The following is a 26,034-nucleotide window of genomic DNA, read 5'->3' on the forward strand; positions in this document are numbered from 1 at the left end:
TCCTTGAATTTTCCCTCGAGTTTTGACACCACCAGTGAGCCAAGGCTACTGTTGCTACAGTTGCATTTTAGCTTCCTCCTTCTGTCAGAGAGGGCTCTCCTAGAGATAGCTCACAGACAGCTCTCCTCAAAGTCTGTGAAGAGCTGCTTTGTGCATGTCCCAAATATTTTATGAGGTCATAAGATTTAGCTGTTTGATAGGGATTGGACTCTGGGTTCTTGGGACTCTATTTTAAGGGTAGCATGTAAATAAGAAAGATTCCTGCTTGTATTCCTCTGTTTTAAGTGAGATGTGTATTCTCTGAATGAGGCTTTTGCAGAATCTCTGTTCTGATTATAGAAACTGGAAATAAATCAATATATGAAAGAAGTGTTTTATCTGATATAAAGTGAACTGAGTTGAGAGTGGGGGAAGAGAGGTTTCGCTGACATCTGACTAGATTTACAGTATTGGGCTGTCCATTAATCTGCATGCTTCCTTGACCATTTCTGTAAGCATAAACTGTAATCTGAAGGTCTGTAGGGAGTTACTATGCTTTTCTTGCTTTGAATTGCAAACTTGAGTGAAGGATTTGAGGTAATTTATCATGTCCATTCTTTGCAGGTTTTTTGTAATGATTTTGTTTCCCAGTTTGTCAGGACATTGTCTCTAGACAAGTGAGATGCTCCTTGTTTGGAATTTGAAACAATTCCAGAGTTTCTTAAATAGCCTTTCATTTCTAAGTCACTGCTTCAGATCTGCCCAGTCCCAAATGGGATGTCATTTAAATGAGCAGGTCAGTTTCAATTGATAGTTTAATGGATATCTATTCATTTTGCCAACATTAACATCTTTTTAAGATAGATTGGCATCATTCTTTTTTATCATCATAACAGTGACTTCAAATATCAAATGAACAGAGGACTTTGAATTTTCTTTTGCCTATGCTTGTGTCCCAGTATTAATAGCTATGCATATTGGTGCAAAGAACAACACAGGAATCCCTTTACCTTTACTGTTCCAATGAATAAACTGTAAAAAAATTAGATCCCAACTGGACTGCATGTTTATAAGCAAAAAGATTAAGATCCTTTGGAAATGGCTTCAAGTGTTTAACACCATATTGGGGGTAGATAGTTTTCCAATTTTTAAAAGTGATTATTTTTCTCTCTCATCTACAAGCTGCACTTGTGGGAACTGGGAGGTGTTCCTAGTGAAATATGCTGATTTTTGTTACGTACAAGAAGTTGCAACAAGGAGCAATAGATTGTCTTATGGGAAGGGCTCAGATTTGGCAAGCTGTTGGTAATGTCAAAAATTTCAGATGTCTGAAAGTTATTACTAGCTGGTTTGATTTCTGGAGGGGGCCATGAGGTGTGGCCATTGTCCTGCACTCAAACAATGTAGGGGCTATGTAGGAAAGGTGGCATTTCACCCTCCTCACCACATTGATAGGCTGCATGACTTTAAACCGTGGGCTTCATGTGCTTACATATGTATTTAGACATTTAAACAAGAACCTTCTTTAACGCTGCCACCCACCCCCCCAAATAACAAAGCAAACAAACCAGAAAATTTGTGCTCTGATGACAAGGCTGCAATTTGAGTGGCCCATGTTGCTGTAATCAGTGCCCTTCTGCATGTACAGTACAATGCAGTCAGGCACTTAAATGATTGTTGTTGGGTTTGGGGGTTGTGTGTCTCAGCCTGTCCACCTGCCTCCTTTCACACAAGATTCCTGCCTTAGTGTAGGACACTTGAGACTCTCTGAATGTACAACTCCTGGCTTGGATTTTTTTTTCTCCCCCTCACTTAGGCTGACTTCAAGCTTTATTTACTGCACAGCATCCAGACTCCACTCTGAAGAGGAAAGAAGTAATTTCCTTGTTCGTGTCTTCAGGGTACCTCCTGCTATGACAACTTAGAATGTGAAGGAATTTATGTGCTGAGCATTTGGATGTTTTTGTCACCCTTACTGCATAAGTGAGGAATTTGAGACTGAAGCAAAACCCAGGAGTTATCTCTGAATTTGAGAGGCCTAAGATGAGATATGCAGACATTGGCAATTTGCAGGAACTTACTTTGTACCCTTTTGTAAGTTCAAATCCCATTTCCTAAGAACTTCCTTAGCAGTTATGAGTGCTCAGAGCTTCTGCACATCCAGCTGCAATTACTGATGAGGTGAGGAGTGCTGTTCTTATTGCTGAAGTCTTTCTCTGGCTTCTCAGCTAAGAGAGAGAGAGCAGCAGGCAGGGATCTCTCCAGGGCTGATGGTCAGTTGCTTTCATCATGAGAACTTTGCCCTGACAGCCGCCTGCTTTGCCCATTCTGTCATTGGATCTGGCTCATTTGCTGCTAATCTCCTTCAGTTCTTGCCCCTCGCCTCTTTGGAGGAGTGCTCTGTATAGAGTCTCAAAAATAAACTGTGTAATCATTTGATTTAGCATTATTGTAAAGTGTATGGACCAAGGGACAACTTCAGAAATCCCGTAAGGGATTTCTTCCCTTTCGAGTACTTTTATCTGTAACCAGATATATGTATATCTGTGTGTATATATATTATTTATTTTTGAGCTAGGACTTTTGGTATGTATTCACTTTGTATTGGAGTTTCCTTATAAAGGTATTTTAATTCCCCAAATATATTTTGTCTCTGGAAATACTATGATTCCTGGACTTCAAAGGAATTGAAAGAGCAGCCCCAAATGCATAGTATCATAGAGACTGCTGTGAAATAGCTTGTCTACTACATCTCAAGAAAGAGCAATAGGTAGGTGAAAACTTGCTATGGAACAGTCACACTTTATACGCTTTTACCTGAACATCACAGGATGACACGAATTTTGACTCATGTCTTGCAGTGATGTTTCAAGTATTGTCCTCTTGATTCTTTAAACTACAAAGTAGTGATTGTCTAGTGAAGTAAACCTGACTGTTTAACAAATGATAGGCTGCCTGCTAATGCCCAATTCAGCAAAGTTTTAAAATACCAGAAGTCTTAGTGTATATTTTGGGAAGAATGCCCATGGAACAGAGATCCTCTTTGGAACCAGAATCAATCATCTGACTGAGCTGTATTGGAAAAAAAAGAGAAGGGTATGAAGAGAAAATGGTACTAACTACTGTCTTTATTATCCTAAGTTTTGTTCTGTTCTCTCCATGGACTCTTGGTTTACATCTTCTAGAGAAATTAGTGCATCTTTAAAAAAACCAAAAAGATAAACAACCAACCTCTCTCTGCAAGCTTTTTAAGTGTTCGTTTGTTAGATGTGCGTTGGCACACTCTGTTTGCAGCTGAATACCCATTTTCTGATGTAAACAGATTCCATTAACCTGAAAGATGAAAATCAGAATGTTTGAATTTCCATTAATACAATTTTGGGACTGGACAGATAGCCACAATTGTGATTTTCTTATCCTTGCAGTAAAGTACTGCAGTCTACATCATTCCTTGCCCGCACATTACACCTCACATCTGTGCTAAGTGGGCATTTTCTGAGCAAAGTGCATTGTTTGCTCAACAGAAGCATAAAAGATGACACATGGTTGCTGTACACCTTCTCTCTGCTATTTGCTGTGGATAAAGTGATGATGGTGCACTACCATATGACTCAGAAACAACTTTGCTTAAAACCACAAATTTGTTTCAGGTAAGTTACATCCCACCTGTATGTATACTTAAATGTAACTGTGTATTTGTTCCTGGGAAGAGCCCAAATGCTTGTCACAACTGGCAACTGGAAGCATCAGAACTGGTATATTCAGAATGTGTCTACTCTCTGTCATTCTGCAAGTACCTCAAGTGTTTAGGATATGGATGAGTACAGCTGCTACTGCTTGTCACTGAACTACTGCTGGTAATTGAAAATTGGAATACAGTGTTCCCTGGAGAGTTTGTCATGGAGCTCAAGAGGTTAATATGTAGTTATGTGATGATACTATAATTTTATATGCATCTGCACATACTGCTAATAGACATTAAAGTGGGCATTTACATCCTTATTATGGGTCAGTACTTGATGTCATAATAAAAAGTCACATCAGAAAAGTACAGGATAAAAATCTGATTATGCACATTTTGGAATGTAAATGGCTTTAAAATTCAAATTGTCACCTGGTGGGAGGATCAGGAAGGAGTCAGAACAAGGGCAAAGGGGCAAAGCTGTGAGACACAAGGGGCAAGATAAAGGAGGAGGAAGAGACAGGCAGGAGTAGGCCTTTGCTTGGGTAGTTTATATCCATATGAATACTATACCCCATTACTTAAGCCCTTCATGTCATCTCATTAAACATAAGCTGGAATGAAAGGTGGACCTTGTAATGGGGTGTGAAGGTCAGTAAACTCCAGATCTTCTGTCTTTCCACAGAGTTCAAATCTGCTCAGTGTTGGTTAATGCAGGGTGTTCATTTGGAAAGCATCATCAAAGCTAATAAAGTTTTCAAGGCAAAACAACAGCTGAAACTCTCATGAGGCTGCACTAAGTAAATATGCAAGGAGCTCTGCAACTACTGTCCCCAGAGCCTGAGGGGGGGAGGGTACTGAGGAGAAAGACTTTGAATTCTGAAGGGCTGTGTAGCTTAGAATCAGTGGAGAAGTACCATGAGGACTAGAGCAGCATGTATGATACATCAGGACACGGTGAGTTCAGTTGCAGATGCACTCAAAGGGTTTCCAACATCACCTTGAGTGTCTGTGGGAGCTGAAACCCTATAGCATGTAGAAATTTGGAAGGGTGTTGACTTTCTATTTCTGCACTACTTTTTCATCCAAATACATCTTAAAGCACTCTAAAAAGTCTTTGCAGTTAACTAAAATTTTAGGGATTTTTTCTTTGTCGGAAATACAGGGTGCAAGGCCATGGAGTGAGGTAAACAGCCTTGTCCTTCCGTCTCCACTTTGTTGTTTCTTCATGCTTGGCTGTAAGCTCCTGCTGCTTACCTTTCACTCTTTTGACTCCTCTGAGTCACATCAACCACTTTAACTGCAAAGAATGACTCGATTTCTGCTAGTTTAGTCAGTTGATTTGGCTCAATTGATGTGTACGAGGAGTGTTAGAGGCAGCCCAAGGCATGGTGGCAGGACTGGGACTGAGGAGTTGGGTGGGCTGGGAGAAAGTCCTGGGAATAATGGTTTGATTGAGGGAGACTCACACAACTGGCAAGCACCAAGATTTTAACTTTGGCTCAATTGTTATAATATCTGTTGCCCATCTCCCTACGATCTCCAGGGATTCAGCAGCTCATAGGAAATCCACACAGAGCAAGGCTGCAAGAGGGGTTTTGAGAGACTCTTAAAGTCACATAGCCAAGAACTGTGTGCCCCTCTTCTCCCAGGTGCTCCTTAAGGGTTTTGACACTATCTTTAGCTGAAGTGAGAAGGGACATTTCCTGTGACATAACTGCATATGCTTCTTAAATAGCGATTATGTCTGAAAGGAACTTGCCTGCTCTAGAGAACCCAAACTGTCATTTACATGGGTGTCTTCCCTTTCAGGGTCTGATTTGTTTATCTGTGAAGCACAATGAATGATGGGGAAAAAGTACTGAAAATACTTAGTCTCTCTACATCATGTTGCATGTGATGAGAAATAGCTCTTCTGGTAAATGAGAATGTTATTAAAAAAGACATCTGTCTTTTGCAACAGCTTTCAATAAAAGTACTGAAATGTTGAGGCCCACCAACATTCTCAGCAGGTTTTTGGGATCTGATGAAAGGCAATTTTCTCAGGAAAAGGAAAGTCACAGAGAAAAGTTAAAATTTTGCAAGGGTTATAGGGCAAATCTGCAGCAGACATGAAAGGCTTTTGAAATTGCATCACTAGAGGCCTTATATTTATGTGTCCCTACACTAATGAGGTGCAAATAAAGCTCCAAGATGCACTCCATTCAGTGGATCAGTCAGACACCAAGCAGGCTGGTGGCAATCAGTCAGCTATTGAGTCATTTAGCAATTAATGGATTCTAGTTTGTGAATGGACACGTCCCTTGGCTCAGATCGCTTTTGGCTGCAGAGAGAACAGGAATGGAGAAGTCCATCCCCCTGTTTGCAATTAGTGTTTGTTATTAAATGCTGACAGTGTGTTCTCTCCTCTCATGTATCTCATCTTTGTTTATGCACTGGATGTTGGCACAGGCTTCTATGCTGTAATGTCTTGAATTAGCTGCTGTTGAAAGGAGTCCAAGGAGCAGTGTGCTCTGAGGAGGACAGGAGGGTGGAAGAGTGGCTTGGCATCAAAAGAGCAGGAGCAATTCTGAGGGAAGGATGAAAATGGGTTTAGTTAAGTGGGAGGCTGGCAAGGAGCAAGCAACAATGAGTCTGTGCACATCTCTGCTCTCATGTGTGATGCCAAACACTTTGATGGGAATAAGGAACTAGATAGGAAGTATAACTGATGCCAGGAAGGTGAGATACCCTTGGAAATGGTTTGGTAGAAGGTGATTTTAGCAGACATGGTATCTTCAGGTAGAGAGATGGTGCTTGAGTTAGGAAGCATGGGACCTAAGAAGAGGAGACTGCAATTACTGGAGATCACCATAGGGGTAGAAATACGTAGAGAAGTGATAATAGAACTCAAGCTGTCTGTGGAGGATGAGATTAAAAGTGGAGAGAGAAAAAAAGTACTGTAATCTCTGGACCCCCAGCTGATTTGAAAGGTGGAATGTTATTAGGTGTGTAGGACAAGAGAATGGCATCAGCCTTCCAATCGGGAGAGCAGACTTATTCCAATCCGTGGGGTTTACACAGCACCTAGGAGGTTTAAGATGCAACATCTGGGCTAAATACTAAGGCAGGTGCAGTGGCTGCAGCTCTCTGCCCCTCTCTGTGATGCTGCAGCAGTGCATGGCACAACAAGCAGTCTGAGTTGGCCATTTTGTAGGTCAGGTCTTGCATCTGTTTGTGTGATGAGAGAAAATGTGCCAGGACCTACAAAGAACAGGTATCATTTGGTTATAAGAGGCCAGGACTTTGAGCTCTGTGTCCTGCAGCTCATCTGCTCAGAATGGCTACAACAGGTTATTTTAAGATGAGAAGTAAACCCAAAGTGTGTTGGTGCATCCTCTGCTCTTGCTGCTGTTAGAAGCAGAGGAGTGTGTATCTGTGTCCTTGAACAAACTGCTTTGAAAAGTTTGCTCAGTTTTTTTCCTCTTGCCCCCCTCAGGCTCAGTTTAAAGGCACAGAAAGGCACAAAGTTAATTTCTGGGCATAGAGCAGCAATAGGGGATACTCATCATAAAGTCACCCCAAGACACTTCCTCTATGAGCTAGATATCATCTCTGCCACTCCTCTCCTGCTTTCTTCAATAAGGGGATGAAATGTTAAATAGGAATGAACAGTTCATCTTCTTGGAGTGCTACTTGAGTACAACGCTCACCGTGTTTCTTCATGCAGTGGGAATAGACAGGGAAGGGTAGCATGAGGCCAGGTTTGCCTCCATTGGATGCATTCACTCACTGTCTCAACCTGTGGCCTGACTGGTCACAGACTTGTTTGGTCCATCTGAGTCACACTCCTATAATATGAGTAGCTTTGGTAGTTGCACCAACTAGAGCCTTGATGTTCACTGGTCATCCAGAGCAGAGTGGGACAAACAGCAGTATCAGGTACTGTTTATTGATCACCCGGTGATCTGTGTGTAACTGCCCCTCTGTGTTTTGCTCTAGTCTCTGCAAACTTTGCTCCAGAGTATCTTTGACAGCACAACTGACTGCTTCTAGTTACCTCAGATATTTTGGATGCATAGCTCTGTTAATCCAGAGCTCATTTGTTGGAGCAAATTGAGGTCCACATCACCAGAAGGATACCTTGCTCCAGTCAGTACTCATCTAGCCCAGCTAGAGTGAGCATCTTTATCTTTTCCCATCTCTTACATAGTCTTTCCTGGTCTTCCCATCCCTCTGATGTGGCTCTGCCACTGCTTCTCCCCCATAGCCCACCTTCAGGTGTGGCTCTTTAAAAGCAATCTCTGTCAATATTTGTCATTAATCTGTTTCCATTTTTATTTATAAAAGAAAGAGAGTGAGAACTGAACAGCAGCAGTAGCAGGGCAATTGCAGATGAATAATGAAAGGATTCATCACAGCCATACCAGGATATATATATTTTTTGCAGCCAAGCGAGACGGATTCCCATCACAGCTCGGGGACTCGTTCCACACAACCACTCATCTTTCATGCTGGGGGGAAGGGAAAGGTGGAGACAGTATCATTATGGATGTAACGGGGCTCTGAAGTGACTGGTCAAGGTTGCTGCTTCAGTCACAAGGAATCTGCTTACAGGAATTTTCTTTCCAGCAGGTGTTATTGCCTGGCAAAGTGGCCTTCTACAGCACTCTGCCACTTGTGAAAGGGAAGCTTAGGATTTGCTAATGGGGATGCTTGCTAAGCATTTGAGTCACCAAGGAAGGACACAATGTCCAAGTGAGGATTTCACAGGAGTGACAAACTTATCTGAGACAGAATGAGGGACACACTGGGCAATGCAGGTGTCATTCTTCCTCACATTTTTGTCACTTAAGCCCACTCTCAAACTCTCTGTCATATCAACAAACAACTCTCAGCTTGCCCTGCACCATCTAACTTTACAAATCCATTTGTCCTGTTGAACATAAATATTTTGTTCTTGTTCCCTTTTAGTAGGTTAGGTAGATGAAAATTTGTCAGATGGGAGTGTTGAAGCATTCTGGGGTCTTGAAGGACTCTGCTAAGCCAGAAGGGAAAGAACTGCCATTTATAAAGGATGAAAAAACCCCAACAACAACCAACCAACCAACCAACCCCAAAAAACTACCCCACAAACAAACATGAACACCAACGAACAACAAATGCCTGAAATATGTCTGATTGATTGGGGTGTGCACTCAAATCCAGAAAGGTCTCTGTTTTCTCCTGTCTTCCAGGTCCAGGGTAGGAGTGCCAGTGCTTCAATGCTGTTTCACCTCTGTGTGCCTGGGTGCACACAGATGTAGTGGTTACATTCCTCCACAGCTGAAGAGATAGTCTGACTCTCCAGCTCTCTTGTGCTTGTAGTGAGGCAACCCAGGCAATGCAATTGCCGTCCGAGGCAGAGATGAGCCGTGCTGAGTAATTCTCAGATGCAGAAGTGCAGTTACTGTCTGCTCCTGAAGCTGGGAGGGTCTGTGTTTAAGGAAAGAGCGTAATATGTGGCTGTATTTTTCCATCTAGTTAAGCATAAAGCAGGTTGATTTAAAGGGCAGGATGGCCTTATTTTCAGGTGCTGCAATGACCTGCATTGCTGGTTATCAGTTCCACTCCCACTTCCGGAGACTGCGTCAGCCCATAAAAAAGCACAAAAAACCTTGTCCCAAGGGACTGTGTATTTGTCAGGCCTCTTGGCATCCTGGAGTACTTCCTGCATCTCTGGCAAGGCATTAACATCAGAGTATTCCTGTATCAGATACTTCTTCCTCTCAATTAAAGCTACTGGAGGCAATCCCTGTTGGATGGGAGGGTCCAGTACAATGCTACAGCTGAAGTGATCCTTGAAAGAGTAAGACAAGCAAATACGTTGCTTTGTTGGGCCCTTAGGACTGTCACCTTGGCAGGGAGAAAAACAGCTGTGACCCTTTCTATTCCAGACCCTGCTAGTGCTCAATTTTTCCTGTATAAAATCACAGCTTTGCCAGCAGTAGAGGGATCAGGGAAATGTGACATGTTTCTCAAGCAGCGCCTCCATTTCGCTTTTGTACCCAGGGAATGCAATGCAGTGCTGAGAAGCTTAGACTCAGTCTATATTTCCCTTTGGGAAACCATTTGGTCCATTTCCCCATGTTCTGGCACAGGTTTATGACATGTCATTATGAACTGGATGTTATTCAGTTTGGCTACGTGATTCAGCTCCATTTACACATCCTACTAGGTCTCCATTCCCATCCCTAGATACGGACTCTTGGTTGCTCAGCTTCAATAAGGGTTTTCTGTTGAACATGGAAATTCTCGGGATATACAAAAGGAGGAAGCTTCTATATGGGGTGCTTGCTTATTAAAAAAAAAAAAAAGCAAAAAGAGTGCCTCAGCCATGATAGGTCTCATTGCTCTACAGCTGCAGATGATTCTTATATAGCCTGTGGTTAGCAGCTTCTTACTTTTTTCCTGAAGGAACCTTTTTTTTTATATCCCCATAGGATCAGGTCCCTGAAAGTGGTTAAGAAACTGTTATTGCTAATGATCTCCTCCTGACCTTGGCTGGATATAGCCAAGTGTTTGAACATTAAGGAAAAACAAAAAACCCATCAGCTTACTTGTGTTTACAAAACTGGGTTTCATGGGCAGCTGAGAATCTTGAGTAGTTCTGAAAATGCTGTGCTCCTTCTGTTTTTCTTGGTGACATTATGGATTACTAATGGAAAGCTTACTTTGTCACAGCCTGGGAGATTGCCTTGCTTCTAACTGGTGCTTTCCAGGTAGATATAAACTTGATGTGTAATAAATATGTAGTAAGATGTTTGTGGAGGAGAAGGTTCTCTTCTGACTCCTACCAGTGGATAGTTTATGAGATCTTATCCCTCCCTTTGTCCTGGTGATACTCTGACTGAATTCATTTCAAGTTTTTAGTGGCTCCATGCAGTGACTAACTTAGGGCATTCATTATTTGGTCTCCATATCTATTCTTTCTAGACCCCTTCTCTTCCCCCAAATACTCCCAACCAAACCAGTAGCTTGTGACTGCATTCTGTTGAAGGTCCTGGTTTCTAGGGCTTCTTGCTGTGTACCCACTCATACAGGCAGTAGCACCATGGCACAAGGTGATGACCAATTGTCTATCACAGGGTATCACTGAGATATTTTGCATTTAAGTAACAAAGGTAGATTTTCTTTAGCCTTGAACAATCTGTAAAATATTGCACGTAAGAAAATCATTGCTGTTGCCGAAGGCTTGTGATGCAGCAGCATGCAGTTTTTTACTGGAGATGTCTCCTCCCAGACATGTAGGCTCTTCTCAATTGGAAATATTTAACACCCTATTAGTTTCTGATGTATGCTTTAATATATTGGTGATCTTGATGTTCCCTGAGAGGCTTCAAATTATGAGAATATAACCAGGTGCAGGTTTGCATAACCTACTTTGAAATGCTTCATTCCATCTGATCCAAACTTAGGCTATTTTAGTGTGAGTGTGCTGAAAAATCTGCACAGTATCAAGTGAGAGGTGGATGAAGAGCTCTAAACTCCTCCAATAAAGGTTGTATGAAGAAAAGTGACTAAGTGGCCTTCTGGAAAAGTAGTACTTCAAAGAAGCTGAGGGACCAAGGTGCCCTGAGCTACTGCTGTAGCCTGTGTATCATTGTAAACTCAGTCTTCCCTCACTTTCTGTCCTACTATAGTCCCTAGAAGGTTCTGGTCAATATTGAAGCCCATCTGACACTGAGGCTTTACAGACTTTGAATGGGAGCATTTATGGTTCAGAAAACATACTGTCCAAGCAGAGAAGGATGTGGGTGTAGGCCACAAGTAGTAAAAGTGAGGAAGGGCACGATAATACATGATCTGTTATGACATCAGTGTGAAATAAAATGGCAAAAAAGAGATACTGCTAAACTGTTGTTTGCTGAATTAATTGTCCTTAGCTTTCAGGACCTGAACCAGGGCATCTCAGGATGCTAGCTAGAGCACACTGAAAGTCATCAGGGAGGATACATGTATGAAGATATGTGCAGGCAGGAAGAAGAACCAAGATAAGACGTAGATGTGTTTTGAATAGAGATCTAGCTAGAGAACAGAGCTCCCGTTTTGGAGATGTTAACAGAGAAATATGATTTGGGTTGAAAGCTGGGCAATTTTTAAATTCCTTGTATCTTAACCTATTGTCCACCTTCTATGGGTTTTTCATTTTGAAAGCCAGACTGCCCTGCTGACTGTATGCATGCATTTAGTTCTGTGTATGCCCTACCAAACAGTGGGAGCCAGCTAGAGAATGGTGTTTGCCTGTCCCCAGACTTCGTCCCTTGTACTCTTTGTTTCTGGTGAAGCAGACACAAGAGGAGACCCAGGCTCAGTACAGGTACACTTCAGATTTGAGGCCTGAGTTGGGGACACGCTTTGCTGGTGACAGTGGCGTGCTGATAGGTGTTGTTCTGCTTTCTGCAGTCTCCATTATTTGCACTTCAAAACTGCTTTCAATGAAGAGGTCCCTCTTTCTAAGAGCTATGTAAGAGGCCAAACTTACTACCTGTGGGAACAGTATTTTCTGGACCAATGCTGTTGAGTGGCAGCAGTTCAGCAGTGTCTTCCCTGAACAGGTCAGTTGCCCCAGTTGTTGCTTACCCGGGGTTGCTCCCAGCTGACTCCTTCCTGTGTCTGATGACATGAATGCAAAGCGGATCTTCCCTTGCTGATTCCTGCAGCAGTGAGAAGAATTGAGGAGTTGTAATGATTTCAGCCAGTTTCTGTTGAACATGTCTAGTTAAGGACCTAAAGGCAGTGCTGGCATCAGGGGCATGGAGCTGTTGAATCTTACATTGCCTGGGTCTTAAAAATTGTAAAACAGTGAAAAGGGTTGGTTCAGCTTTCTTGTCTGCAACAGCTACAGTGGCTGGTGGGCTTAGCTTAGCTAGGGCAGAGACTTTGGGTTCTATCTGAGGAAACATTTGAAGTCAAGAAGCCTTATAAGGACTGAAAGTCTGGCAAATGAGCCAGGCCCTCCACTGTTTTGTTTTGTTCAAGAGCAGATGTCCCAGATGCAGAAATAGTTTTTTCAAATAAGATACCAAGAAAACACAAACAACTTTTCTAATACTTTTAAAGTGAATACACAACATCAAAGCGATATTAGCACCTCAATTTCACAAAGTGAAAGAGAGATCAAAAGCTATTTGCCCCCAGTTGCTATTAATGGAAGTTACCCTCCTTCATTATCCCTTTCCTCTTGCAAATCACTGGAGTAAAGAAGATGATTCAGTGGCGGGGTTCTGGATGTCTCATCAAAGCCAAGGCTTGACTAGGACAGTGAGACTGGATCATCCTCGCGCAAGATGAATATCTACTTAAAAATGTCTGATCTGTGTCCTTTTTGAGGGTAGGTAGAGTTTCACTCTTTGTATTTGGAATTTTTCAGAGGTGCTGAATTTCCACTGAGATTGCAGGGAACACGTGTCTTCTGTAGGCTCAATTGAGTCTTATCAAATACTCCAGCTCTCCTAAATAAGGCTGCTGTCTTGCTATCTGTGCCCAGAACCAGGGGCTGCAAGAAGCATGTGTAAACAAGGTGTCCCAATGTGTTATCTGTCAGTCCCTGAATTTTAATGTTTGCCTCAGGAAAGTGGTGAGGAGAAGTTGGGTTGCTTAGTTTGACCTTGCTTTTTAATTTTTTCCCTGTTTTTTGGTTTGTTTTGGGGGATGTGTGTGTGGCTGTGGTTTTTGTTTGTTTTCCTCTTTACATGTGCCTCTAATTGATCTTGAAAAGAAGGGACAGTTAAAGAAGATGTTAAGGTGAAATGAAGCCATAACTGTGACTTGAGACTTTTATTGAGTGTGGCAAAGTTCCCTGGGCTGCGTATAAATTGTTTATTGATTTTGGTATGGCTGGGTGCTCTGGAGTAATCGCCCACAGAACCACTAGAGAGCAAGTAGAAAGAAGAGGGCTTTGCCAGGTCTCTGCTGCTTCCTGCCCCTGTCTGCTCTTCCTCCTGCCTGTGCTGGAGGTCTCCTCTTTAACCTGTAAATGAGCAGCCCCAGCTGGATGGCTCCTGTGGCCAGCTCCTGCAGCCCAGAGTGGGGCTCTGCTCTGCTGTTCCAGAAATGGCCAGTGAAAGAATATAGTAAGGGAAGAAGTGGCTTTGGAGCATGTATCATACAAGGAATGGTATTGCTGAGACTTAAACTGCCCTTTGGCTCTTCCACCTGTTGGTTGTTACAGACAGAAACCTGTCTGTGACAGTCAGCAAGGTTAGTCATCTCTGAGCCTGCCTGACCATGGGGCAGGTCAATTTTGTGACAGGGCAGAGACAAACATGTTCCTGTTTCTCAATAGTGTCTGTGCTGTGAAGTTTTGCCTCAGTATCCCCTGCTTGCTCTCACATGCCCTTCTCCTCTGCCAAAACTGCAGGATGCTGTGTGCAGTGAGCCAGCCTGCCTCCCCTGTGCCTGTCTGAAAGCCCAGGAAAACTTCAGCCCTGCCTGATTTTTCCTTTGCTTTTTGTTGCAACATTAGGATGGTTTTACTGCTTTGTTTCAGTGAACTACTTTATACAGAGATTTTCTCATCCCATCTGGGGAACTGTCCTGGCAGAACTGGGTTTTTTGATCACTTCCATGGAGGTGCTGCACACTTTCCATGTTACTTTTGCACAAGGGTGATGAATTCCTTAATTGTGTCTTATCCAGAGTGCTCCTAAAATATACTGTCCCTTCAGGTCCAAGGAAGATGTAGAAAGGGAAGCAATATTTTGTTGACATTTGATTGGGAAAGTGAGTGAATTTTCTGACGCATGTTGCACAGTTCATGACACCTCCTCTTCTTCTATGGGTGCTGGTAGTTGGTGGGAGGTTTTATTCTCTGTCATTCAGAGTCCATATTTCTATCACATGGTAGCATAGATTGGTTTAATTTCCTTTCTTCTAGAGAGGACTTCCGAGGCCTTTAGTAGTGTGGCCATTAGGTGAATAATACTCAGACGTAAATATGTGTGGAGAGAAAAAGAGGACTTGTCCCTTTTTTAGTCTGGGTCCCTTTGTTAGTCAGTCAGGTCCCTGAAAGTCTGCTGAGGTTTAGTAGTTTAGAGCGTCAAAAATTCTGGTTTTAGAAGATGCAGTAAAAAACTATGTTCCTTAATCATCTAATCTGTATATGAGAGTGGGAATATGAAGCCAGAGTAAAGGTAAGATCCTCTTTTGCATCGCTGGGCAAAATTTTCAGGAGATCATGTAGATTCTATAAAGAAATGTTTTTTGTTTTGCATGCACATAACGTTTCTTTAATGAAAAAGAGGGGTGAATGTGTATTAGCTTAAAATTTCATTTCCTGGAGGGCATAATGTTAATGGAAGGCAAAATATCTCTAAAGTGTTGGCAATTTAACTCCAAGGTTTTGAAATGGGATAAAATAATCTAAATAAAAATTTGCATCTACCTAGAGAGTTCTCTGACAAAAATGGCACATGAACATTAATGCTAGGAACAGCAGTAACTGCTTCAGCTCTGGTCTTTTTGATTTTTTTTTTTTTTAATCCCTGTAATAAAGGTCAAAATTTTACCTTCCTGTGGAATAAGGACCGTGAATTATGCTGTTGTTGGTCAGTGTACTTTGGCTAGGAGATGTGAATGCTGTAACAGCATCTGCATTAATCTGCACTGGTACCTCAAAGCATTTACTGTGTATGTATATCACGTAAACTTTTGTAATGCTTAGTTGCTTGAATGAACTAAGATGACTGATTTATTCCCTGTCACAGAGAAAAAAAAAAATTCTCGTGGTTAAAGCTGCAAAACTTTTTGCCATGGCTTGAGCTGCCTGACTACAAAGTCTTGCTCACAACTGCTGTAGATTTCTGATTCTGTTGCTTGTCTTGGAGATTTTTGAACCCCCACCCTTGGGAAGAGCAGCCTGGCTTTAAATTCCTCAGTCCTGCACCTCAGACTGAAGGAGTTATTTTTAACCTGACTTGACCTCTGCCTGAGCAAGAATAAAATAGGGATTGGGCAGAATATGACACAAATCAATAGGTTATCCCAACAGATATGATCTTTGGCACTGTTTTGCCTTGGACACTTGCTGCAGTAACAAAGATAAATGGTGATTTGTTAACATTGTGATCTAGGGACTGGGTGGCTCAGTGGATCGTGTGGTGGCCTCTGACCTCTGGGTCTCCAAGCTCTGAACATCAAGATGAAATCTCATTCTGATAGTAGGAAGGGGAAAAGGTCCGCAGGGGTTGGGCAATTTTGGTTCAGTGATCACAGTGCTCCAAAATCATTCCAACAAGGATTGAATAGACAACACCTCCTGACAAAAGGGACTATGGGGAAATAGGATGGGAACTGTTGTGATAGAGAGCTAGGGATCAGTTACTGCAGGCTAAGACTTTCAGTGCTTTTATGGAGTGATACTAGAGCACCCAGAGCTACTTTGTGTCTTTGCCTACCTATCAAAGAGGACTTGCATCACAGATAATTTGTGGTGGCTCCAAGTAAAAATGAAATTTGTTTTATGAAAGAGCTTTCATTTCATTTTCTGGGACAGTATCTGCATGTCCTTTGATTACTGACATAGAGTGATGAGGGATCTTTTGGGGAGCTGAAGTATTGGAAACAGCTGATACAGTCATGTCTCTACTAACCTTATGTGATCTCTTCTATATCTCTAGAGTCCTGTTGCAGGTCCTCTGAAGATAGCTGACATTTAATATGTTCTCAGACGCACACAGTTTGTCTTGTTTCAGCAGTCCAAGATGGTATATTCTCATCAGGTGAAAATAGATTCCTGCAACAGAATTTCTTCCAGGACATCTGCAAGGATTGGTAAGCAGTGTTTGAAGACAATTCCGTGTTGTAACTTATGTAAGCAGGTGTAAGCCACTGTGAGTTCTTTTCTCCCTTGACTGGTGTGCAATTCCCCCTGCCTTTAGGAGGCAGTATGGCAGTATTTCATTCTGAACTGAATCCATCAGCTTCAGCTTTTCGGCTCTGTATCCCTTTACAGTTCTTTCTACAAGACTGGCACTGTGCTCTCAGGTGCTTTACTGTGGTAAGCACATTCTCTCAGTCTTGACTAGTCAAGGGGACAAAAAGCTTGCACCTGTGCGGGACAAGGGCTTTAGCAACTGCCTCATTGAATTATGCAAGATGTTTGCATAGTGCTTTTAATCTTTCCCATGTTGTAGATCCTAGGGTTACATGAGAGCTCATGCTGTGCTTGGGACCCCCAGATTTGTCTCTGTGATTGTCCCCTGCAGCATCTGTGCCTCCAACTTTTTCTTTTGCATTGGGCTGTGCATTGCTGACTTACAGAGAATGATGTGAGTCTTGTCATTGAGAGCAGCCTCTTTTCCATGTTTTAACTCATCCCATCCATCTGTATGTTTTACCAATACCAACAATGAGCTGGAATTGCAATGGGTCAGTACAGACTTCTGTTGATGTCTGTGTGTAACATGATCTTACCATGGACAATTGCTCTCGAATCTCAAATGGAGAGCCTGTTTTTAATCCATGGATTACATACCTTATGGGTTTCTCACAGCACACATTCATTACTTGAGATGTCACAGAAGGAAGTTTGGGCCAAAGAATCTTGTTCTACATGTTCCTCTCCTCATGAGGTTCCTGAAAACTCTGCCCAGTGTCTTCCTTGCCCCAGACCAAGGCACATTTTTGTATCCTGCCCAGGTGCCTGTTCTGTGTCACACTGCCCCAGGTTCATCATGACACTTGTTTCTGCAGAGACAGGGGCTGCAGCCTGCCCATAACCAGAAACCTCCAGCTCTACCCCTCTCCTTCCATGGGAACGTAGATTGCCCTGCCATTCTTGCGTGTCAGTCCTTTGACTGAAGGCTGTGTTCTTCTCTACTGCAGCCCAGCCCAGTGCTTGCCATGGCTCCAGGATGTGCAGAGCAAAGTACACTGGGCAGACTTAGTGAAAGCAACACATCCAGCTTGCTTTTCCCCTGCAGCCAGCATACCACTGTCATCAGACTGCGACTACTGCCTGCCTATGCACAGAGGACATTTGGGACTGAGCTTGGTGCTCAGTAGGGTGTTTTCTGGGCCAGAGTATGTTAGGACCTGCACAATGCATGTGAAATGACACCTAAACTGGCCATGGCTGTAGCCTTGCTATAGATGCCCGCATATGCTGCATTAGCCCAGCTGTCTTTACCTACCGGGCCTGCATTCATGTTTTTTAAAAAAAAGTGGGGAAAAAAGCCCCAACAACAAAAGAAAGAACTGGAGAGAGAGGCTAGCAGCCCAGCAAGACCTACTTTTCACTGTATTTTTAGCCTCTGATTTTATTTTTCACAGTATAATTCTGGATTAACTGTTTCATTGTTTGTTCAGGTTGAGATCAAGTTTAACTGATCTAGAATTCCCTGCTAACATCCCTTTTGTCCTTTCCAAGCTACAGGATTTTCACTGTCATTACTTCAGTCATGTTTCATGTTGGGTTGGTTTTTTTGTTTTTAAAAAGGTGTTAAGTACCATCACTGGTGAGGTCTTTGGAGTTCTTTGAGTTATTCCAATTGAAAGTTTTTACTTTTGAAAGATATTTCCTCTTGTCTTGAATATAAAAAACAAAGGATCTCCTTCATCACAAGATATATGGCATGAACCATCCTGTATTCTTTGGGTTTTAGAGAGAATTAGTAGCTACAGATTTCTGCCATTTCTCCAGCTAGCTAGGCCTAGACAAGGATATTCTTTCTACCACAATATCTAGTTTTATAAGGAGACAGCTCTATGTGTATGTTACAGGGAAATAACATTTTTTTAAAGATGTGAAGGTAAGAAATAAACTGGTCCAACTTCTTTGTGATGCAGCTCTTCCCAAGGCTCAGTTTACTTTGGTCCCATGGAAATAGCTTTGCATATTTGTTGGTACAAATAGCCTTTTAGGGGTTTTCTTCTGAAGGATTTGTATTCTTATAGAGAGACATACTGGAAAAGTTGATACTTGTACAGCGTGCTGCATTCAGAGCACTGCTGTTGCTGGCAGAGTGGTCAGTGATACCTCTGATAAGGCATGAGTCATTCCCTCACAGGTACTAGAAAAAATGTCTGTAGTTTGATGGGCTTGGCAGTGGCCAGGGTCAGGTCTTCATCTTAGGGGAGCTGTTTTTCTCTCTGGTGGCTGCCCATCTGTTCATAGGTGCCATGAGGAGAGCTGTTGCACAGAGGCAGTAATTGCAGAGCTGGTGGGAAGTAGCAGGCAGGTCATGTCGCTTCTTCACCTGCTCCTACTCCAGAAATACTTCTGCAACAAATTATTGTCTTCTGCAATCTGCTTGTAGAATCATTGAATTACAAAATAATTCAGGTTAGAAGGGATGTCAGGAGGTTTCTGATACGGTCCCTTGCTTAAGGCAGGGTCAACACTGAATTCAGACTTGGTTGCTTGGGGCTTTATTGAGTTAGATCATGAAAGCCTACAAAAATGAAGGTTGTACATCCTGTCTGTGCAGCTCATTTCAGTGCTTGGTTGACCTCATGCTGGAAAAGCTTTTTCTTCTATCCAGTTTGAACCTCTTTTTCCATTTGTTTCCGTTGTGTACTGCCAGTGCACAACCCACTGTACAGAGCCTGTCTCCATGTTCTCACTAAGGTGCTGGTTGAAAGCCTGCTGTTAGGTCCCTCTAAAACCTTCTCCAAGCTAAACAAACCTGGGTCCCTCAGTCTCTCATCACAGAACAAATGCTCCAAACTGCTGATCATCTTGCTCACCCTCCATTCACTTGCACCAGTTTATCAATCTTTCTCTTGTAACAGGGCCTCAAATCTAGACAACGTATTCTAGATGGAGTTTGACAAATGCCAGGTGAAGGGGAATAACTACATCCCTTGAACCTGTGTGGCTATAGTTCTGTGAATACCATGCAGGGCACTGCTGGCCATTTTTGCTGCCAGGGCACACTGATGGCTGATATTCAGCTTAAGACCTATCAGGCCCCCAGGTCCTCTTCAACAGAGCTGCTACCCAGGCAGGCAGACCCTAGTATGTACTGTCACAGTGGATTATTTCTTCCAAGGTATAGGACTTTGCATTTGTCCTTGCTGAATTTTGTAAGGTTCATGTTAGCCCTGCAGCCTCTCTAGGGCATTTTGGATGGCAGCCCTGCCTTAAGCATATCAACTGGTCTTCCCAGTTTGCTGTCAAGTGCAAGCTTGATAAGAGTGTGCTTTGTTGCATCCTCTAGGTCATGGATACAGATGTTAAACAGGACAGGTCCCCTGTATGTATCTTGTTACTGGCCTACGGGTGGTGTATAAACATAGCCCTCTGAGCTTCATCATCCAACCTGTTTTTAACTGATCTGATAGTCCACTCATAATGGTTTACTATCAGTCTTCAGGCATTCTGGGAAACTGTGTTCAATGTTTTGCTGAAGTTAAGGTAAATGCCTTCCATGTCTCTCCCCTTGTCCACAAGTGCTATTATTTTATCATTGAAGAGAATCAGGTTGGTCAGGCATGATTTATTCTTGGAATATCCACACTGACTGTTCCTAATCACCTTCTTTTCCTTTGTGTGCCCAAAATACATTCTAAGGGGACTAACTACATGATTTTCCCAAGGACACAGGTGAGGGTGATTGGCCCTAGTTTACTGGATTTTTGGACCTCTTGAAAATGGATCAGAAGGAAGTCATAGGTCAGAGAGAAACCCATAGTCTGTAAAGTCAGCTACTTTCAGCTGCTTTTTCCTCAGTCAGCTCACAGCCAGCACAGAGTTGCTGGTAGTGTGCATGGAGGAGGTAAGAGAGCTTTCTGGCTGCCCTAGGTTTGTTACCAAGGGATGTGAGATGCCAGGAGGGAAGGGCTAAATTGCAGGTTGGAGCATGTGGAGGGTCTTCTCATGAGTTGAACTTTAGGCAACAACTGATGAAGCTGAGTGTTTGCTTCTTGAGCAAACCCAATCACAGGCTCTGGGCAAGTACATTTATTTCATAGAAATCAAGATCTCTGAGGGATCCAGTTTAGGGGTTTTAAAGGCCTTTCCCTGCAACTCCATGCAGTGTCACTCTGCCTCTTACTGAAGGAAGTCTGCTTTCATGCTTGGGCATCTGCCTTCATGCTGGCTCTATCTCTCCCCTTCCTTGAGGAGGAAAATGGACCTCAGAAAATGTCATGTGCATTGGAAAGACATATTTGCCCTGCTCTCTTCCTTAAGAGAAGTTCAGATAAAAATACATGCATGTTTTTTTGTAAGTCCCAGGGTAAGACAGTTGGAGCATTGGTGTTATTTCCCTCAAGGTGTACCTGTCAGCATTGTGTTAGTGTTCCACAGCTTAAAGGCAGCAGTTGTAATCAAAGCTGCAAAGTTCCACTGTATATTGAGAGGCTTTCTGTGTTCACTTCCTTCTTGCAAGAAGTCTAGAGAGAGAATTCCTCTGTTGGCAGGCCAGGAAAAAGGTTGAGAGAGGAGAAGAGGTGGTTATTGGGAGCATCTCTTCGACCTCCTCTGGCCTCAGGGCAAGAGGGCAGGTTCCAGCCCAGTATCAGACGTTGCTTTGTTTTTGTCAGCACACCTGCAGTGGCCTCAGGTGAGAGAAGTAGCTCTGCTGAGAAGCTGTCCTATTACTAGCGCTTTCCCAGAGGGAAATAGAGATTTCCATGTGCTTCTAAATGGAGGTACTTGCAGTGAGAAGCTTTCCGGGGGAAAATGTGACCCTCACATCCACAGGCAAGCCCACATGTCTAAATGCAAGTACCTTCAGCTACTTTTTTCAGATATCTTTATACAAATTCTTGAATTCTTCAGCATGTACCTTTGTTCTCCCTACCCCAGCTTTTCATATAATCATAGAATATTCTGAGGAGAGGAAGGGACCTACAGGGATTATCAAAGTCCAATTCCTGGTCCTGCACAGGACAGCTGCAAGAATTGCGTCATGTACATGAGAGCATTTTCCAAACCCTTCTTGAACGCTGTCTGGTTTGGTGCTGTGACCACTTCCCTGGGGAGCTTGTTCTAGTGCCCAACCACCCTCTGGGTGAAGAACCTCTTCCTAATATCCAACCTAAACCTCCCCTGACTCAGCTTCATGCCATTTCCTCAAGTCCTGTCACTGGTCACAAGACTGAAGAGATCAGTGCCTGCCCCTCACAAGGAAGTTGTAACTGCAATGAGGTTTCCCCTCAGTCTTCTCTTCTCCAGGCTGAACAGACCAAGTGACCCCAGCCACTCCTCACATGGCTTCCCCTCCAGACCCTTCACCATCTTCATTGCCCTCCTTTGGACACTTTCTTACATTATGGCACCCAAAACTGCCCCCAGGACTTGAGGTGAGGCCGCCCCTGTACAGAGCAGAGCAGGACAATCCCCTCCCTTGCCCGGCTGGCAATGCTGGGCATGATGCCCCCCAGGACAGGGTTGGCCCTTCTGGCTGCCAGGGCACTGCTGGTTCATTTTCAACTTGTCATTGATCAGGACCCACAGGTCCCTTTCTGCAGCACTGCCTTCCAGCACCTCATTCCCCAGTCTGTACTTACATCAAGGGTGGCCCCATCCCAGATGCAGAACCTGGCATTTATCTTTCTTAACCTTCATATGGCTGGTGATTGCCCATCTCCATTAGTTTTCAAGGTCTCTTTGCAGAGCCTCTCTGCCTTCAAATGAGTCAACAGCTCCTCCCAGTCCTGTACCTTCAGCATCCTGAAGATGTCAAAGTGAACTGGACCAAGGATGGTCTGAGGACTGTGTAACCCCTCTAGTGACCAGTCACCAGTCTGATGTCACTGCATTCACTATATACCTTTATGGTTCACCCATGAACCAGATGCTCACCCATCTCATCACTTGTTTATCCAGCAGTGTGCTTTGTCCAGAAGGATACTGTGAGAGACAGTATCAAAATCCTCACTGAAATCCAAAAACATTACGTGGAGTGGCTTCCCTTGATCAACCAGGTGGGTTGCTTTGTCATAGAAGGAAATCAGATTTGACAAGCAGGACTTTCCTCTCACGAAGCCATACCGGCTGTGACTAATAACTGTGTTGCATTTCAGGCGTTTTTCAGCACCTTCCAGAATAATTGTCTCCATAATTTTACCAGTCACTGCAGTGAGACTGACAGACTTGTAATTTCCAGTGATTCCAAAGTTTCCTCTTTGCCTTACTTGAAAATTGCTACAATGTTAGCCAGCTTCCAGTCAACAGGAAGATTCCCAAGACCATTCTAAAATTATTGAGAGAGGCTTTGTGATGACATCAAGCTCCTCTTTGAGTATTCTAAATGAATCCTGTCAGGCCCCATAGACTGACAGGGATACAGCTGGAACAGCAGACCCCACACAAGTTCAAGGTCAGCTGGAAGTTAATTGTTCTCACAGTCATGGTTCTCCAGCTCAGGGCGCTGTGTCTTCTTTAGCCCATCATCAGTGTTGAAGACAGAGGAAAAAAAGCCTTGAACACCTTTGCCTCTCTCCCTGTTTGTGAAGTGACAATCCTCATCCTGTAATGGTCCAGTGTTATTTCTGCTCTGCATTTCATAATTAACATACTTTGAAAAACTTTTTATTGTCACCCACAGTAAGAGAACGTCTGCAAGAGAAAAGTGCTCGAGGGAGGATAGATAAGGGATAGGGATCACTGATAAGAGTGGTGAAAGGACTTGGGTTCTTGCAGTGGAGGTATCAACTTGGAAAGTGAGGTGTAAAAGAAATAGGAATAATGTGGAACACCTGGGAGCAGGTAATGGCGTGTGTAAAGATAACATGGAGAATAAACTATGCTGGGAAAGTGCTCTTGGCTTGCAGGTGTTGTTGCTTATTCACTCATGTTTTCCTTGACTAGTATTTTACAGGAATCTGATCACTGGTGATTAATTTGATTCAACTATATGAAATCCTGTTAGAACTATGTGGTTGTTCTCCAGATAGGAGGAGGAATGGGGACTTAAAACTGATCATAGTATGATGATGGTTGTAAAAGAATTATATAAGCTTGAGATAGAAAGATCTGGTCTTTGCCATTGCAAAGCTGGTTATTTAATAGCCTGAATGGCCAGTGAGGTGCGACAGGGATCACCATTCAGGCTGGTATGATTAATCCTTTTCATTAGATATATGGAAGAGGTGGTAAATGGACCATTAATTAAATGTGCAAAGGATACTAAATTTGGAGCACTGTAACCAATGCCTGCAATGTGGAGATGTTAAGGGATTTGAAATTAGAAGCAAAGTAAGAAAGAAAGGACCCTACTGCCAGGACATGTGTGTATAAAAGAAAACCACATTGAACACAATATGTGGAGATGAGAAACCTAAAAAAATCAAGGTGCCAGAGGAAGATGCAGCCATGTCAGAGTATTCATTTGGTGTCTAGAAGCTGATAATTTGCTCTCCATTGGAGGAAATCTGAGACTGTGCTCTGTGGAGAGAGAAATGAGGCTGCCTCATTATTTGAGGAAGTCAATGGGAGACCTCCCAGAGGCTTCCCAGAGGTTTGGTTATGGCCTGTAGACTGTATCTGAGTGCTGATGAATAAGCCAGTGGGAGAGTGGTCAGAAGCACTGTGTGCACCCAACTGAGTCAGTGCTCGTGCTTTGCATCAGGGGACCCATGTTCTTTGTAAAGAGCTCCACCTTTAGGGTGTCCACAGGGCAAAGTACCTAATCACAGTGTCAGAACGGATCTGAATGAGAGTCAGGGGTGGGAGCAGAAGGATTTTGCCACAATTCAGGAGCAGAATGACAAGGAAGAAAATGAGTGAGATCAATGGCCAAATGCACTATAGCCAACTTGCTCTGGCCTTCTCTGGTTCTTCCCTCTCAGCATCTCCAGAGAGCTGTGCAAGCATGGCCTCCTGCTCAACACTATACCCTGGGTAACCTTTGGTGGAGAAACAGAGGGGCAGGGAAGTAATGAGACCAGTACCAGGGAGCCATTAATGTGAGTGAGCCAGACTCAGGCCGGGGAGCCCCCGGCTTTTGTTGTGGCATTAGAGTATCATTTTCTGTGTTTTGTCCATTTAGCATTTGAGAGACAAAAGAGAACAGTAGACTGGAGGTTAACTTTCACCCTTTATGTAGTTGGGGAATCTGCCTCATTGTCAACCTAGACTGCTTTTAGCCATTGCTGCAGGATGTTCTCCCTTATACCCCTGACTGTCCTGTTCAGCTGGGACATGTGGTAAACATGCTCCTACATCTCCCACCAGCTGTAGGTGGCAGCTCTGGTCAGTGAGGTAGGTGATGTGAGAGGACTCTGAAAATCCATGCCTTGAAGAACGATTCTGCATGTCTCTCTCTCATGGCTGGGTGCCCTGAGTGCTGTGCATCTCTATGCATGGGCTTTCCTGTGAGAAGGGTCATAGACACTCCCAGAAGTGCTCACAGCAGTGATAAAGTCTCTACATAGCCTTTGTAGTGCTCAGGCGAGGCTGACAGAGGCTGAGGGGAAGCAAATGCACTTTCCTTGGGGTGAGTTGTACCATGCACCTTGCCAGTCTTGAGAGGTTCTGCTGTGGAGCAGGAAGAAGCGAGAAAATTAAATGGAATATATATTAAAGCTGTCTTGTAAAGTAGCATTGATCCTGACAGACTCAAGAATCACTTTTACAAAAAGCTTTGAATGAACTGTTGCTACTCAGTTTAGATACTGGAACTGGCTGGTCCGGGCTCTTACAGTATGTTGGAAATGCTGTCTGCAAGAGGGGGATTTTAGCAGTGGTGGGTTGCCAGTCTGTAAAGGTCATGGAAGGCTAAGGCAGAGATGGGAAATGTAACAAGGGAAGGAAGCTTATCAATTTTCCCTTTGATTACTCTTTCTACCCTGCCGTGCTTTCCAGCCTGACCTCTGCAAGCTGGTTCTAGTGGCCAGTACAGTTGTTCTGCCTCTGGGTAACAAGGCAGACTTACCTTACCACACCTTTCTCCTCATCTAGGGAGACAAAGGAGGGCAGTCTAGATATAAGAAGGTGCAGGGGAATTACACAGAAAGGAGCTGTCCTGCACTTGACATAAAGCTAGATGGGATGACGTGCAGAAGTACAGAAGTTATCATGCTAGTTTGCACCAGTTATCTCCCTGCTCCTGAGTCCTGTTTCCCAGCCTGGCTGATGCATCAGAAGAGTCCAGTTTGGAGGAAAGGTGTTTTTCTCTGTCAACTGCTCTGAGATTGACTTCAGCCCCCAATTTTGGATATTCTTTGGCTTTTCTCTAAGAGGGTGGGTCCAGCTGGCAGCACACTGGCAAACTCAGAGGACAGATTTGTATGTTCTTATCTCTTTTTGTAAGGAAATTAGATATAGAAACTACTCTCAGTACACAAAGCCTAAAGACAAATCACCACTTAAGCCAAAGAGCTGCCACCCAATTTATCTATAAATGTTGTGGAATATTCCCTCAGGTGGCATCCAGTCACTGATGTGGGCTTGAGTGCAGTTA

The sequence above is a fragment of the Coloeus monedula genome (assembly GCF_965178545.1).
Source record: "Coloeus monedula genome assembly, chromosome: 6".
In the NCBI taxonomy this organism is placed as follows: domain Eukaryota; kingdom Metazoa; phylum Chordata; class Aves; order Passeriformes; family Corvidae; genus Coloeus; species Coloeus monedula.